At 39.5% G+C, this 16,068-nt stretch overlaps 1 protein-coding gene and 1 long non-coding RNA gene across 2 annotated transcripts in view; one reads left to right on the forward strand and one right to left on the reverse strand.

Annotated features, from left to right (window-relative positions):
• Nucleotides 1-10,705, reverse strand: part of PAFAH1B1 (platelet activating factor acetylhydrolase 1b regulatory subunit 1) — a 74,372-nt gene extending 63,667 nt beyond the window's left edge. Inside the window, exon 1 of the mRNA XM_042917348.1 lies at nt 10,356-10,705. The gene's annotated coding sequence lies outside the window, so the exon portion shown is untranslated. The remainder of the gene's footprint in view (nt 1-10,355) is intronic.
• Nucleotides 10,706-10,780: 75 nt separating this feature from the next.
• Nucleotides 10,781-14,789, forward strand: LOC122207291. Its single transcript, XR_006196760.1, has 3 exons — nt 10,781-11,663; nt 12,742-12,910; nt 14,551-14,789. It is a non-coding gene; the product is annotated as an uncharacterized LOC122207291 (long non-coding RNA).
• Nucleotides 14,790-16,068: the final 1,279 nt, after the last annotated feature.

Below are 16,068 nucleotides of genomic sequence, written 5' to 3' on the forward strand. Positions count from 1 at the left end.
CAGAGAGAGAGGGAATCCCAAACAGGCTCTGCACTGTGAGCACGAAGCCCAGCGCAGAGCTTGAACTCTCGAATTGTGAGATCATGACCTGAGCTGAAGTCAGATGCTTAACCAACTGAGCCATCCAAGCGTCCCCCAAATTGTAATGTTTTCAAAGATTGAACAGTACTTCAAATTTTTAAAGTATTACACCATGGTGCTATTATCTTTATAATCACAAATCTCAACATAAAGAGAACACAGAAAATATATAATAATATTATTATTCAAGATTTCCGGCTCTTTGGACTTGACCTAAGTAAAGTAAGTTTTCTGCCTAACAGTATATCCTTTAAGAAAAATTTATCTCTATTGACTAAGAAGAAAACAAAAGCCTATTAATTTAGAGAAATTAAAAAGTATGACCATTCTCATTTTTTTTTTAAAGTTTGTTTTGAGAGAGAGTGAGCAGGGGAGGGGCAGGGAGAGAGGGAGACAGAATCTGAAGTAAGCTTCACACTGCCAGTGCAGAGCCCGATGCGGGACTCGAACCCACAAACGGTGAGATTATGACCTGAGCTGAAATCAAGAGTTGGATGCTTAAATGACTGAGCCACTCAGGCACCCCATTAGTTCTCATTTTTATGGAAGCTTACAACATACTCCCAAAGCTTCAAATACCACTAGTACAGAGAATAGCTAAGATCCAAGGTACTTTAAAAAGTATCCCTTGCTACAAAAGGAGGGCACCTTTTGGGATGAGCACTGGGTGTTGTATGGAAACCAATTTGACAGTAAATTTCATATATTAAAAAATAAAAAAATAAAAAAAAAATTAAAAAAATAAAAAAAAAGTATCCCTTGGGGCGCCTGGGTGGCTCGCTCGGTTAAGCGGCCGACTTCGGCTCAGGTCATGATCTCGCGGTCAGTGAGTTCAAGCCCCGCGTCGGGCTCTGTGCTGACAGCTCAGAGCCTGGAGCCTGTTTCAGATTCTGTGTCTCCCTCTCTCTGACCCTCCCCCGTTCATGCTCTGTCTCTGTCTCAAAAATAAATAAACGTTAAAAAAAAAATTTTTTTTTAAAAGCTATAAAAAAAAAGTATCCCTTTAGAAATGTTAGAAATAATACTTTATATGGCAGTCAACCTTAACTCTTTTATTTCTTCCTCTGTAGCCAATTACCTTGATCTGTCAAATTTATCTCCTCAATATTTGTTGAATTATCCTGTCTATCCTTACCACTACTACCATAGTTCACACCATCACCTCTCACTTGGACTAATTTCAACAGGTCTACCTAAATCCAGTCTTGGCCCGTTAACATCTATCTTCCTTCTATAGAGCTCCCAAAGCCATCTATTTAAAGTACAATCTGACCATATCACTTCTCTACTTAAAAACAAACCTTCATAGGCTCCCTATTTTTTACATAGCACTCACTATATGCTAGTCACTGCTTTAAGTTATTTTACAAGTGTCCATTTACTTCTCACAACTACCTATGAGAATTTAAATAACTAGCTTTTATTTAGTGTGCATGTGTGTGTACACACACACGTGTAAAATATAAATAACACAGCTATGTAAGCAGCAGAGCTGAAAGTTGAACCCAGCATCTGGGCTCCATTATCAGGCCTCTTAATCACTGAACTATGCTGCCTCCCTACTTCCTAAAGTCTACATGCTTTAAAACAGTTTATAAGGCCTTCGATTAGTAGCTGGTCCCTGCCCACATTTCAAGTCTCATTTCTAATCAAGCCCCACTTTGCTCACACACTGAGCATCATGAAATGTAGGTCTTCCTTCTCCCCACATTGTGACCTTTATGATTCTACTTCTGCTGTCCCCTGTCTGGAGCACCTTCTAGTACCTCAGCATGGTTCCTACAACAGAGTACACTGAATACATTCCGATTAGAGAATCAATTTTTTAATGCCTCATAACGTTGTAAGCAACAAAAAAACAAAAATTCTCTATTATTAATTACACTGGTAAACATATGAAACACAAAAACACCAAAGGTTTTAGAACTCAAGTCTCCAGTACACCTAACAGTTATCCAGTTAAAACACACACAAGCAACCATAACAAAAAAACCTTCCTCAACCTAGATCCTCTCTCAACTCTTCCTTGTTCCTTCTTGACATTCTCTCTATAGCCCAAATCAAAACAAAATACTTCAATTCTTCACTTCCCTCATCTTCCTCACTTCCCATTATCTAACTGGTTACTAATATTAAACAGACTGAATCTCTCTCAAATCTACTCTTTCAATCTGCGCTGCCACTTAAACTGTCTCCTCACAGGTCTGTCTGCCTCCATCCACTCCATAGTTGCATCTTACACATTGCTGACAGCAGCTTTTCCTAAAGAAAGGCACTTAGGGGTGCCTGGGTGGCTCAGATGGTTAAGCGGCCGACTTTGGCTCAGGTCATGATCTCACGGTCCGTGAGTTCGAGCCCCCTGTCAGGCTCTGTGCTGATAGCTCAGAGGCTGGAGCCTGCTTCAGATTCTGTGTCTCCCCCTCTCTCTCTGCTCCTCTCCTGCTCGCACTCTGTCTTTCTCTCTCAAAAATAAATAAACATTAAAAAAAAAATTTTTTTTAAAGAAAGGCACTTACCATAACAAAATCCTCCACTGGCAGTTCAAGAGCAGAAACAGTGGTTCTCAATCAACTAGGAAGCTTATTGAAAATCCAAATTAAAAAGAAAAAGAAAAAAGAAAATGCTGATACCCCAGGTGCTCCCCATGGAATTTTTATTGCTTAAGTCTACGATGGAGCCTGGAAATTTCCATTTTTAATAGATAAAAACCTACATCTGATGAAGACGGTCCATGTAACACCCTACTTTATAGGCCAGATCAATGTCATCAGGCCAGATCAACTCCTCTATACTAACCCATCACTCCAGCCATACTTAACTACTTGGGACCTTTCCTCACCAACCAAGGTATACTCATGAGACTGGGCACAAATCACTTCCTCTGCCTGGAACCCCAAACAATGTGACAAGGTTTCTTCAAAAATGTTCAACATCTTTGTGAAGACTTCCTTGAAAATTCTGGACTCTCATCACACCAAGTACATATTTTGATTACAGCACTATTGTGCTACCTTTGCATATTAAATATATACTTATATACTTTAAGATCTTTGAGGGCAGGGACTGACAATCATGTTTGTATCCTCAGCACCTGGGATACAATATAGATAAATGTTTGCTGGACAGAAAAATTGATAAACATTTAGAAGAAAAAGATATGTAATGGTGCTGGATACTTTTTAAATAGAAATCCAAGGACACCTGAGTGGCTCAGGTGGTTAAATGTCTGACTTCAGCTCAAGTCATGATCTCGCGGTTTGTAAGTTCAGAGCCTGGAGCCTGCTTTGAATTCTGTCTCCCTCTTTCTCTGCCCCTCCCCCAACTGCACTGTCTCTCTCTCTCTCTCTCTCTCTCTCAATAAATAGACATTAAAAAAAAAAAAGGAAACCAGGCAAAATTTAGGATTATTTAATATTTAAAATCCTAAACAAAATTTTTCTGATAGTCAAAGATGTAAATTTTTTAATAAATGGAGAAGAGGAGATGAAGAATTCCAATTAACATATGTAAACACTGCTCACCCTCTACATGGAACTTGACTAGCTTCCAAAGGATAAAGAAAAAGAAAAAACAGTAAGTTTAGGGTAGAGAAAATGGGCACACACTACATTAACCAAATGATGAAGGTTAACACCACCAGTGATGTTTAGTGAGTATCATGTAGCCTTTGACATGATGTGATGAGAAGTGCCATTTACCTACGTGGTATTTCTTCCAAAAACCTATAGCCCCAGTCTAATGAAAAAACACCAGACAAACCCAGCTTGGGAGACATTTTACTGGATACCTGACCAGAACTACTCAAGACTGTCAAGATAGTACTGGAAAACAAGGAACCACTGAGAAACTGTCACAGACCAGAAGAGACTGGAGTGACATAACCAAATGCAATTTGGTACCCTGGGTTGGATCTGGAACAGAAAGAGTACATTAATGGAAAAACTAGTCAAATCCACATAAAGTCTGGAGTGTAGCCAATAGTAATTACCAAGATTGACAAATGTACCTCAAAAACATAAGGTATTAACAATGGGGAAAACCGGGCTCAGGGATGTATGAACTCTCTGCACTATCTTTACAACTTGTCTGTAGATCTAAAATTATTCCAAAATAAAAACTTTGTTTAAAAAAAAAAATAGGAAAAATGTGGGATTATTTAAATTAATAATACTTAACAGTACAAACAAAAATACTGATTGTTAAAATAGATGTAAACCATATTTCGGTTTAAATAAAATGCTCATTTGCAACATGCTTTTTACATTTAAAAAAAAGTATTCCACTTAGCATTGATTTACATAGCACTCTTTACCTATTATGAAACTTTGAAGCCATTACAGGATTCAGATACACATAATGGATACCAAAGAAGCGGAAAAAAAAACCCAATACTAATTCTTAAAAAATATACTTACAACTATAAAAGCTACTATATTAATATATTAATGACTGTTTACTTGATTAAACTGTATGTTATATTCTCTTTCTTAAAAAAAGGTCTCCAACGATAAAAATAGGTATGAAGGGTTTACAGGCCATTCATCATTCAATAGTAGCCATTATTTTGTGAGTTAGATACTGTCAATATTATCCATTTATAGAAAAGGAAATCGAAGCTTCTACTCAAAGCACATAGCTGGCAAATTGTGGAGTTAGGACTACTAAAATATTCATATATGGTTTAGTCAACGCCTTAATTTATTTTCTGTGATAATACTAAATGTATAGAACTTTCCCCACCCTTAAAAAATAAAAATTAACCAAAAAAGGTAAATAATTAATAACACCGATTCATCTGCACCTTCCCTTCTTTTGCAGTCAGCATAATTTTTCTTAAAGTTTTTATTTTATTTACTCATTTAAGTAATCTCTACACCCAATGTGGGGCTCGAACTCACGAGCCCAAGATCAAGAGTCACACACTCTTCCAACTGAGCCAACCAGGTGTCCTGCAGTCAGCATATTTTTGATAAAATAAAAACAAATACAGAAAGATGAATAGACAAAATATATGCCTTATGCATACAGAGCAATAAAATCATAAAACATATCCTTCTATCTTTGCCAGAGACTAAAAGTGGATTAAACAATATGCAAAATCTTAATAAACACGAAACTTTCGTATGGTTTTAAAAATTAAAGTCTTTGGAAATTTCCCAGATTCTTACTTAATTTTATGACTATCAAAAGACAGTCTCTCAGAAAATTTGTTATTAACAGCCTTAGTTAACTGTCAATAACTCTTGTCAACACATAAGAGCTCAAAGATAATCAAAACGCAAAGAACAAGTAACTACAAGATGCAAATGTAAGGTACCCAGGTGGGTTAATTCACTAAGTTGAGAATTTTGTGGCCCTGATACAAGTATGTCAGGAACATGTCTCTGTTCCGTGGGACACATGAAACTTCTGTAAAGGAAGGATAAACACCTCTCCCACCTTCACTTCAATTCCTGAAAGATCGCTGGAAGTTAGCTATTACAAAGAACTACAACACAGCACATTTCCTTTCACATAATCCTGCATTCAATCTATTGCAACAAGTATTTACTTATTAATACTACTTATATATTTACTTAAATATTTAATATTAAATATTATTTAATTAACATTTGCTTATTAATACTACCTGCATGTATGCACCAAGTATTTATTTACTTATTAATACTACTGTAAAGCTGTAGTAGACAATTTCTGGGAGTCCCTACTCAAATGCCTAAAGCCTTATGCAAGCAAAATAGTTAACAAGACTGAAAGTTAATAAATGCAAATTTATATGATGCAGACAATAAATGCTACGGATTTTCACCATTTTCAAAAAGAAAGAAATTCACAAACACATAAGAAGGGTCCGTTTTGTCAAAGGAATAAGGAATGTTTCTTTGATCACACAAGGCAATAAATACCCAAGTGGTTCAGTGCTTATATTTACTTCATTCTAGCTGCTAACCCAACATGTGACCTTAGGGAAAGACATTCTCTAAATTTTAGTTCTCTCATCCATAAGAATACCAATCTGCCCAAAAGTGGCTGACAGAACAAATGAAAATAAGTACTACATTCAATATATTTACAAAGTTCGAGGGAAATGTTTCTGGCAATGTTAAATGACAGTAACTTTAGGATACCTTTCCAGAAGTATCCTTAATGAATACACACATCAATGCTAACTAGGTATGTTTCAACCAAAAGCCACCATCTTTTAAAGAGAAAGCAATAAATCTAAATAATAAGCACTTATGATGCCCGCATCCAATGAGTATAAAGCATTTCACAAATATCAATTAACTCTAACTGCCATGGCAAAGTTAAAAATTATACACATAGCATTTATACACATAAAACACAGTTCTATTTAATAACTACCCGAAAGTGTCATGCCAAACCAGCAACAAAGCTAAGTAATCCAAAAAACCTTCACTGTAGTTAACTATTAGGCTTATATTATAGTATCTTTCTTCATGAAGTACAGATTTCTCAAAACACTTGGCCTTCAGCAACTAGGATTCACTTTACAGCTTAATATCTTCAGCCTAGGTTTTCCTTTATCTTTTCAGAACTCACTGCATACCATTAGTTTTATTTTAAATAGAGCAACATTTTATGTAAAAACAAAACAATTACAGTCCTATTGTAGAAGACTTAAGAACAGTGGCAAAGAATTTCCATTTCAATTTAACTATTTCTCTTTTTCCAACATATATGATATGAAAACAGGTTGCCTGTCATGATATATTCAAAACAGAGACTTAAAAGCAAATTAAAAAATCTCTCTTAGGACCACAGCAGACATGGCTAGCTCAGTTCAAAACCAACTGGGCCTTAAGTCTCTTTGGCAAAAGAGCGTGTGACTCACTGCCGCAGAATTCAATGGAAAGAATTGGAAAATTCATTCTGATTGCCCTAAGGTTTCGCCCAGAGTTTTTTAAAGATACATCCATACTAATGTTGTCAACTTCCATATAGTTTCTATCACTTGTTTAAGATGACAAGATGTGAATAAGGGGAGCCACTTGTAAACAAAAAGTAAGGTCCTATTTTTTTCTGGGTACCTACAATATGAGCCATAAGGCGTATATGCATGTTATCTATGTATGTGTATTATTGAGTACATAGGAGGGAAACATTTACATTGAAAAAAAAAATACAATGAAACATGGATGTTCTAGCTATAAAATGAAAAATTGTGGTACTGATTTTTCCCTTCCAGAAACATCTCCAAATTTCTTATGTAGTAAAGTCATCTGGAAAATAGATACCAAATAATTCTACAAAAAAAAAAGAAAAAGAAAAAGAAAAAAGAAATCTATCCCAATCTCATAAAAGTTTTATAAATACAGGATTATGAAGAATTTTAAAAACTGATCTCTAAATTAAGCTAAAGATCCTATCACATGTATCAGAAACATTCATATATTCACAGATACATATTTGGAGCTACAGCTCTCTTATTTAAGTTAAATTATTTTACGCTCTTGAGTAATTAATAGTCTACTGAAAAATCACCACTCTTAGTGCGCTTTTATACCTTAAAATACTAGGATGGGAATATGTCACATAACATAGTGAATTACCATCCTTAACCTTACCCATCCTTCACCATATGAACCCTTCTACCTTCTAATCACATTAAAAATAACAAAAGTGTAAAAATATATCATACACTGACAAACAGTCTTAAGGCTCATCAAAATCATATTTACCACATGAATGTGACATTCTCTGAAGATGTCTATTCACATGAATGCCCAATGCAAGATGTTAAAGCGACCTACCCTCTCTTATGGTAGTACCTTACAAAAGGTCCCTTTCAAGGGACAACACAAGAAGAAAGCCTTTATAAATAGGCTTTAACACAAATTATCTTATCCCTTTTTACTCAGTGATGTTATTTGAAAAATCATAGATTTAATGTTTCAGTGCAAACTAAAGTAAAAGAAGACATATACAGTATTCTCATTTAGATTTCTGCCATATTTTCTACCACTATTTCTCGCCAAATATTTGTGGCATTATTAACTTACACTTACTTTACTAAAAGAATAAAAAACATGAACAAGGGTTGTATGTGTGTGTGTATACACACAAATACAGAGAGACAATAAGTGTCTGCTTAAGAGCAGGGGCATTGCTTTTTACCCCAATCGTTCAACACTCACCTTGCAAAAATGGTCGAAACTAAAAACAACAGATTTTAAGATTTACCACAGAGAAATGCCTTTGTTGTAGCACCAAATAGTATCAAATAACCTTACAAAACATAAGCAAGAGAAAAATGCTATGAAAGGGCAATCTAGCATTTCACAGCTTCTGCTCTCTTACTCCACCCAGTCTCCTCAGCTCAATGGCTGTTCACAGCATCCACAAATATTAGCCCATTTTTAAAAGGGGAGGGAGTGGGTACCAAAACAGGGCAATCTTTCTCAAAATTAATATACACAGAAATATTGTGTGAGAAATTGTGTTCCTTCCTTTGATTTATAAAAAATAACAGGTTCAGATTTGTTTTCAGAGATCCTCCCCTTCTGAACAGTTCAAACAATGATCATTTATAATAGAACAAGAATAAATCACCCTAAATACAGATTACACTTCTGCTTTAATAAAAACTGCAATTTGCAATTGCCAGTTATTTTGCAAAATTGTGTCCTGAAAGATACCCATGAGAGATTAAAAGCTAGCTAATATCTTGGAACCAAATCAGAATTTTTTAAGTAAAAGCTTTTTATACAGTCAATATTATATCACTGCCGACATAACCCAGGCAGGAAATTTTCTTGAATAAGAGGCTGAACCCTGCAGCAATCAAGCCCTGCTGCAGAAAAGAGAAAAAAAAAAAAAAAAAAAAAGGATAAAAAGAAAGAAGAAAAAAATTTTAAGTAAATACTACTGAGGCAAAAGGGGATGGATGACATTACTGGTATTAAAGGCCCAAGCTATGTCTCCTCCGCCCTAGACTCAAAATGAAATTCACACAAAACAACCCACCTACCAACAAAAATAGAATTTCCAAAAATGGCACAAATTTGTTTACCCTTTAAAACGTTATGAATGTCGAGGGTTACGTGTTAAAGTAGAGGTCAGAACAACAGTAATATCTTTATTCTCTCCCGATTGCCTCTTAAGGAAAGGGGGGGGGGGGAACCTTGGCATGACATCGCCCATTGAGAATGAAACCACAAATCTGGTTCTTCTCTTCAAAAGTACAAATTCTTAACCAAAGGATTGATGTAATCTGGACTCAAACCCCAACCCCAAAAGAAAATCTCCTGCCCTCCTCCCAGGGAGTTTCTTGCTAAGTCACTGAAGAAAAGCAGAAAAACAAATAAAGCCAAGGCACCCTGCTCTCTCTTATCTAAGACACTGAAAACCTCTTTCTCCTCTCTAATGTTGAGAGAGAGAGTTAAAATCTGCCCACCACCTCAAAGACATTCTCTATTTTCTCAGCTGGGAGACTAAAGAAGACACTGCGTTTCCTAAAGGAGTGGGGAGATAGATGAAGGGGAATGGCTGAGGGCCTCGAAGCTGTGTTACAACGTCAAAAGGCAACTCCCGTTTCAGGAGCTAGTGGCAGAAAAGAAAATCCTGCCTGATTTGGTGGGTGGATGCTGCGGATGGTTCGGTGGGTCGGCCGCTCCTCTTTAGTGGATGTAGAGGCTGGACCACCGCACAGAGGGACCAGAGAAGGGCTGGGCCAGCCTCCTTAGGTCAATCCCATCCTAAGGACAGGTGGGGGACGGAACGCCTGAAGGCCTATGGGTGCCGAGGCCGCGCGGGGCTGAGCCCGGTCCCCAAGCCGCCAACCACCGGTGGGGTGGGGACTGCGGTGCTCGCCTTCCGCGGCCAGGGAGAGGAGGGCCGAACCCTTTCCCCAAGATCAGAGAGCGACCTGCTCTCCACGCCCTTCCTACCCAAGAATACTTTTCTTGCTAAGTCACTGAGGGAGGAGGGCGATCTCCTCCCGGGGAGGGCCGCGGGTGGAGTCGGGGCAGCCCCGGCACCCCCCGAACCCGGGCCGGGGAGGAGGGGAGCGAGGACAGCGCCCTCCCCGGCCTGTCCCCCCTCCTCCCGTGTCTCTCACTCAACGGCCGTCGCGGCCGCCATTTTGAGAGCGAGGAGAGGAGAAGAAGAAGGAGGAGGCGGCGGCAGGGGGAGGGGAGAATGGGAGGGAGGGGACCGGCGCAGCCACCTCGTCAGGCCGCCCGGCCCGGCCCGCAGCAGCCCGAGCGCGGAGGAGAAGACAGAGGGGAGAGCGCAGACCCTCGCCGCCTTACCGGAGCGCTGCACCGCCGCCTCCGCAGGGCCTCTTCCGTCCTTCACTCCCATCCACCGGCGGGGGAGGGGGAGAGGGAGAGGGAAGGGAGGAAGGAGGGAGGGAGGGAAGGAGGGAGGGGGAGGATGGCGCGCTGGGCCCGGTCCCGGGGAGGGGGAGGGGAGGGGAGCGGGCGGGCTCCTCAGCCGTTCCGGGGCTCGAGCCCAAGCCTGGCGCTCGCGGTTCCTCTCGCTCGCGCCCGAGCGCTCCTCCTTCTCTTTCTCGCTTCTTGAGCCCCGGGATCGCTGCTCGTTCGCTCGCTCACTCGCTATCTCAGCCGCCGGACTCCGCCGCCGCCCCGCCGCTCCAGCTCCGTCTGTCACAGGAGCTGCCCCAACGCCCTGACGTCACCGCGCCGCCGCCGCCGCCGCAGCCGCCGCCGCCGCCGCCGCCCCAGACCCGCCGGGATGAGGGAGGGAGGGAGGGGGGCCGGGAGAGGAGAGGAGCTGCGGCGCATGCGCAGGCCTGGGCCGGGCCCTGAGTCGCGCTGCCTTCCGCTTAGCGGGCGCGCTGGCTCTGCGGTTTGGCGGTACCGAGTGGCGGGAGGGCTAGCTTGCTCCCCTTCTCGCGCTCTGCTTGCCTCTGGAACCTTGGTCTCCCATTACCTAGACCCTCGTTTGCCTGTTCAGGCACCTCATGAACTCCGGCTCTGTTCACCTCCCCGCTCTGCTCTTGCTCACAAATTGAGCTCTCCCCGCTTCTCCCGGCCAACAGCGGGGACCCGTTGGTACCCATGGATTCCGGGCCCCGATAGGCTTCAGAATAAAGTGGAGCCCCGGCCAGGCTGAGGCCCCTTCTACCTCTGGCCTTCGGATTTATTTCCCAGTTTGGTGGGGGCAAAGAGGAGGGAAGTAGGTTGGGTTGGCTTGGAGAGAAGAGCTGTCGAGGGTAAAAAGCTGATGGAATGCCTAATTGTCTCTCTCTTTTTTTCTTTTTTTTTTTTTTTTTTTATAGATTTTTAATTGGGAGGATTCGCTTTTAGCCGTGATTCAGCTATTCTTTTCCTTAGTCCCACACACATTTGAGATACTTGAAGTCTGGAAACTGACGCCCAAAGAAAGACCTGGAACTTTATCCTCACAAGGTGTTCGCGCGCGCGCGCGCGCGCCTGTGTGTGCGCGCCCGCTTGCTAAATTATGAGTTGACCTACTGATGACAAAGAAGTCTTGGGGATTTGTAGTCTCTTTATTCCGCACCGGGATATTTGATTTAAAACAGGCCAGATTTGAGGTTCTGAATCTTTCAATATGGAATATACTCTTAATAAGAGGTATCTGGTGTGATTATCTAATTATTAATTTATATTGTACAAGGAAACTCTTTTCCTAAAACATAGGTTTAAGCTTACGTTTACTGATTTTATTACTTCCCTTTATGTAGGTAAATGTAAACGCTGCCTTTGAGAGGCAGCTGAGTTAATGAAAGAGATAACTTGGGTGTATGTATCTTGGATCAGCCACTTAGCAGAAGTGTGACCTTGACTAAATTACTCTCTGGCCTGAGTTTCTCTATAAAACAGACCTAATAAATAGCTAATTCATAAGGCTTCTGTGAGAAATGGAGAGGTGACGCTGCATGTGTAAGATATTGCCGTGGTGAGGAACGTAGGTATCTCATGTAACCATTACTGTTGCTTGATACCAAAGCAAAGTTTCCTTTTGTAAAGAAAGGTTGTCTCTATCCTTGAGGTGTTCAGGAAGAGCATGAGTGGGGTTGGTTGCCTGGAGGGTTTGGGTTTTTCTTCTTCATGAAGCCAGGGAGGGAAATCAAAGGGTCTCTGGAAGGTCTTTTCCAGGTTTACAGCTTTGGAATTCTCAAATTAGACAAGGACAGCAAGAGGAGGCACAGGGGTTTGGTTTGTGCTATGTCCAGTAACAGTCAGTAAACATGAAATAAATTAACCTCTCTTGTTCGAAGAATCCACTTTTGGTTCATTTTTACCTTTTAAAATATTTATTATTGTGTGATATCACACTGCTTAATATTTAATCAGCTGAGTAAATCAGTTATTTTTAAAATGAATATTTCAAAAGCCAACAAAATTGCCCAGAAATCAGAATCACATTGATAAACACTGATTTAATACAAATAGGTAGTACTAACTGCTATAAACCTTGAGCTCATAGACTCCTGTATTTAGAATCTTTAAAATCTGTTATTATGTAATTACACACTAAATTGAGATCAAGTTTTATTTCTGTAGCAATCCTTTAAAACACAGACTCTCTTGGGAGGGATGTATGAAAACTTTTCTTGAGTTATAATTTTTCCAAACAGAAATAAAACCGTGTTATGTGCTTAACTTGTTGTGGAGTGATGTGTTATGGTTCTATGCACTTTCTTTTCAGTTGCTGAAATGATAGATCCGTCTTAATAAACACTTGTCTTTTGAGATTAGAGAATTAGGATATCTATGCTATCAATCATAATCCATGAAGACTTATATAGAACCTGCTACATCCATCCAGGAAACTTTTAATAATGAATTTTTTGGATGATGTTTCTTGAAAAAAAAATGTAAGTATAAACATCCATCTTACTTACCACAATGTAACAACCTCCCCATTCATTTGAATTGCAGATCTTTATTTTTCCAGCAGACATTTTCAAAATGGAAACATTTGTTTCAATTGCTGCAGTAAAATTAGTGTTAGTTTAAACAATTCTGCAAATAAGCTGACTGGAAGAACCACTCCAAAAATACTGCTATTGGGAAGAGGACAAAATGTCTTCTAAAATCTGTTCACAATGAGCATAATTTTTTTTCTTTTTAAAATATTACTTTTTAATTTTATTTTAATTCCAGCATAGTTAATATACAGTGTTACATTAGTTTTAGGTGTGACAATCACCACACACGTTAAAACTTAGAGAATTAAAGTGTCCTCTGTTTATAGGCAAATGCACATTGCTATATGTTCATATTTGATAGGAAGCAATTAGCAAATGGTGACAAGAGTGCTTTCAGGTATATAAGTTATGTGAATCAAAGCCCCATTTCAAAGAGAACCATGACCCAACTGGCAAGAGACGCACTGTAGGAGATTTTAGCTGATTAATTTGTGTACCTGCATTTCCCCAAAGCATGGACATGTCAATGAGGGCAAGTCCCACTAAACCAGTCATTCTTCATCTCAGCATCATGACATCCTCATGTGTCATGAACGCTGGGAGGCCATAGAAACAAAGACTATTAAAAAAGGTGAAACTCTCAACCTGGACGTAGAAAACATGTTTAGAAGCAGCACTTCGTAATCTGAAACCTTTTAAAATTTAGATAGAAAAATAATTTGCAAAATGTTAACATAAAGAAACAATACAGGGCACCTAGGTGGCTCAGTCAGTTAGGCATCTGACTCTTGATTTTGCCTCAGGTCATGGTCTCATGGTTCAAGAGATTGAGCCCTGCACCAGGGCTCAATCAGTGCAGAGTCTGCTTGGGATTCTCTGTCTCCCTCACTCTCAGCTCCTCCCCAGCTTGCGCTCGCTCAGTCTCTCTCTCGAAATAAATAAACAAAAAAGAAAAGAAAAAATACAAAAGGACATACCAGATTTATTCTAGATGTCACTACAATAGACTATGAGAAAAGTAAAACAGGCCAGCTTCCCCTTTATGTCTGTTTGTAAACCTAGTAGAGTAAAAAGATTCTCACCAAGAGGACTCAAAGAAGGCTTTATGAAGGAGGTGATTTAAAGCAGACCTTAAAAAAGGCTAGAATTATAATTCATTTAGCAAATATTTATTGAGTGCCTTCTATGTACCAGACACAATGACCAGGACAAACAATCCCTGAGATCATGGAGTTTGTATTCTGGTAAAAGACACAGAAAAAAGGTGACAAAGCTCTGAGAGCAATAAAAGTATTGAGATGGTTAAAATATGAACGACTATATTAGTGAGGGTGGTAAGGGAAAACATTTCTGAGGAATGAATGACATTTAAGCTAAGACTTGAGTAGCCAAGGGATTCCAGATTAAGGAATAACTGCAAAGGCCCTGAGGCAGGAAAATGCTTGCTGTGTCCCAGGAAATGAAAGAAGGTCCAGGCAGACAGGGAATGTACATTCACATTTTAACCAATATGATCGCATCACTCTCCGTTGCATTTGTACCACTTTGCACACCCACTAACAGTGCAAATGCCCCTTTTCCTACAGCTTCTTCCAGCACGGTGTGTTATCGACTACACTGGTCTAGGGGACACCATTCGCATTTTATTCTCTGAATAGCCCAGAAGAGGAAAGAAGTAGACAAGATCAGAAAGACAAGTAGGAATCAGACCAGGACCTTGAGAACATAGGAGAGAACTCGGATTTCATTTTTGTAGCTGTGGATAAAGACAAAAAACAAACACATTTTGACCCTGACTTTTGATTTCAAAGACTTAAAAAAAAATTATGTTGGGGCACCTGGGTGGCTCGGTTGGTTAAGCATCTGACTCTTGTTTTCAGGTCAGGTCATGATCTCACAGTTTGTGAAATCGAGCACCATGTGGGGCTCTGTGCTGACAGCATGGAACCTGCTTGGGATTCTATCTCTCTCTCTGCCCCTCCCCCACTTGCACTTTCTCTGTCTCTGAAAATAAATAAATAAACTTTAAAAAAATAATTGTTATTATTTTACCTTTTCAAGATGTAAAATTTCAGATATATATAAAAATAGACAGCATGATATAATGAACCCTCATAAACCTGTCACCAGGTTGACAATTATAAACTCATGGCTAATCTTGTTTCATATATAATCCCATTCATTTCCATATATATATATATATACACATATATATATACACACATATATATATGTATGTATATATATGTATATATATTCCATATATATATATATACATACATATGTATGTATATATATACGTATATATATATGTTGGGTTTTTTTTTAAGTAAACTCTATGCCCAACATGGGGCCTGAACTCATGATCCCGAGATCATGGCACCAGCCAGGTGCCCCGCCATATTATTTTGAAGTGCATTCTAGATATCACATTATTTCACTCATTAATAGTTTAGTATCTCTAGAGGCCCTTGAGTGGCTCAATCAGTTAAGCTTCTGACTTTGGCTCAGCTCATGATCTCCCCGTTCATGAGTTCAAGCCCCACATTAGGCTCACTGCTGTCAGTGCAGTGCCAGCTTTGGGTCCTCTGTCCCCCTCTCCCTGATCCTCCCCCATTTGTACTCTCTCAAAAATAAATAAACATTAAAATAAAAAAAAAATAGTATGTCTAAAAGAAAAAAACCTTAATCATGATACCATTATTATGCTTAAAAGAATAATAACAATCATTCCTTAAGGATATTTTGACCCTGTCCTTTGATCTTTGCCTCACCAAAACCATGGAGTGATCAGAAGTTATAGAGAAATTGGACAAGCAATTCAGTTAAGCAATCTTGGACAAAAGAACTATCCTAGGGGGGCACGTAGGTAGCTCAGTCGGTTAGGTGTCTGATTCTTAATTTCAGCTCAGGTCATGATCTCACAGTTCTGAGTTTGAGCCCCACGTCAGGGTCTGCACTAACAGTTTGGAGCCTGCTTGGGATTCTCTGTCTCCCCTCTTTCTCTGCCTCTCTCTCTGTCAAAAATAAATACTAAATTAAAAAAAAAAAATTTTAAAGGAACTATCCTCGATCACTTGAGATCTACCCACAACTTTTCATGG

The sequence above is a fragment of the Panthera leo genome, chromosome E1 (assembly GCF_018350215.1).
Source record: "Panthera leo isolate Ple1 chromosome E1, P.leo_Ple1_pat1.1, whole genome shotgun sequence".
NCBI lineage: Eukaryota > Metazoa > Chordata > Mammalia > Carnivora > Felidae > Panthera > Panthera leo.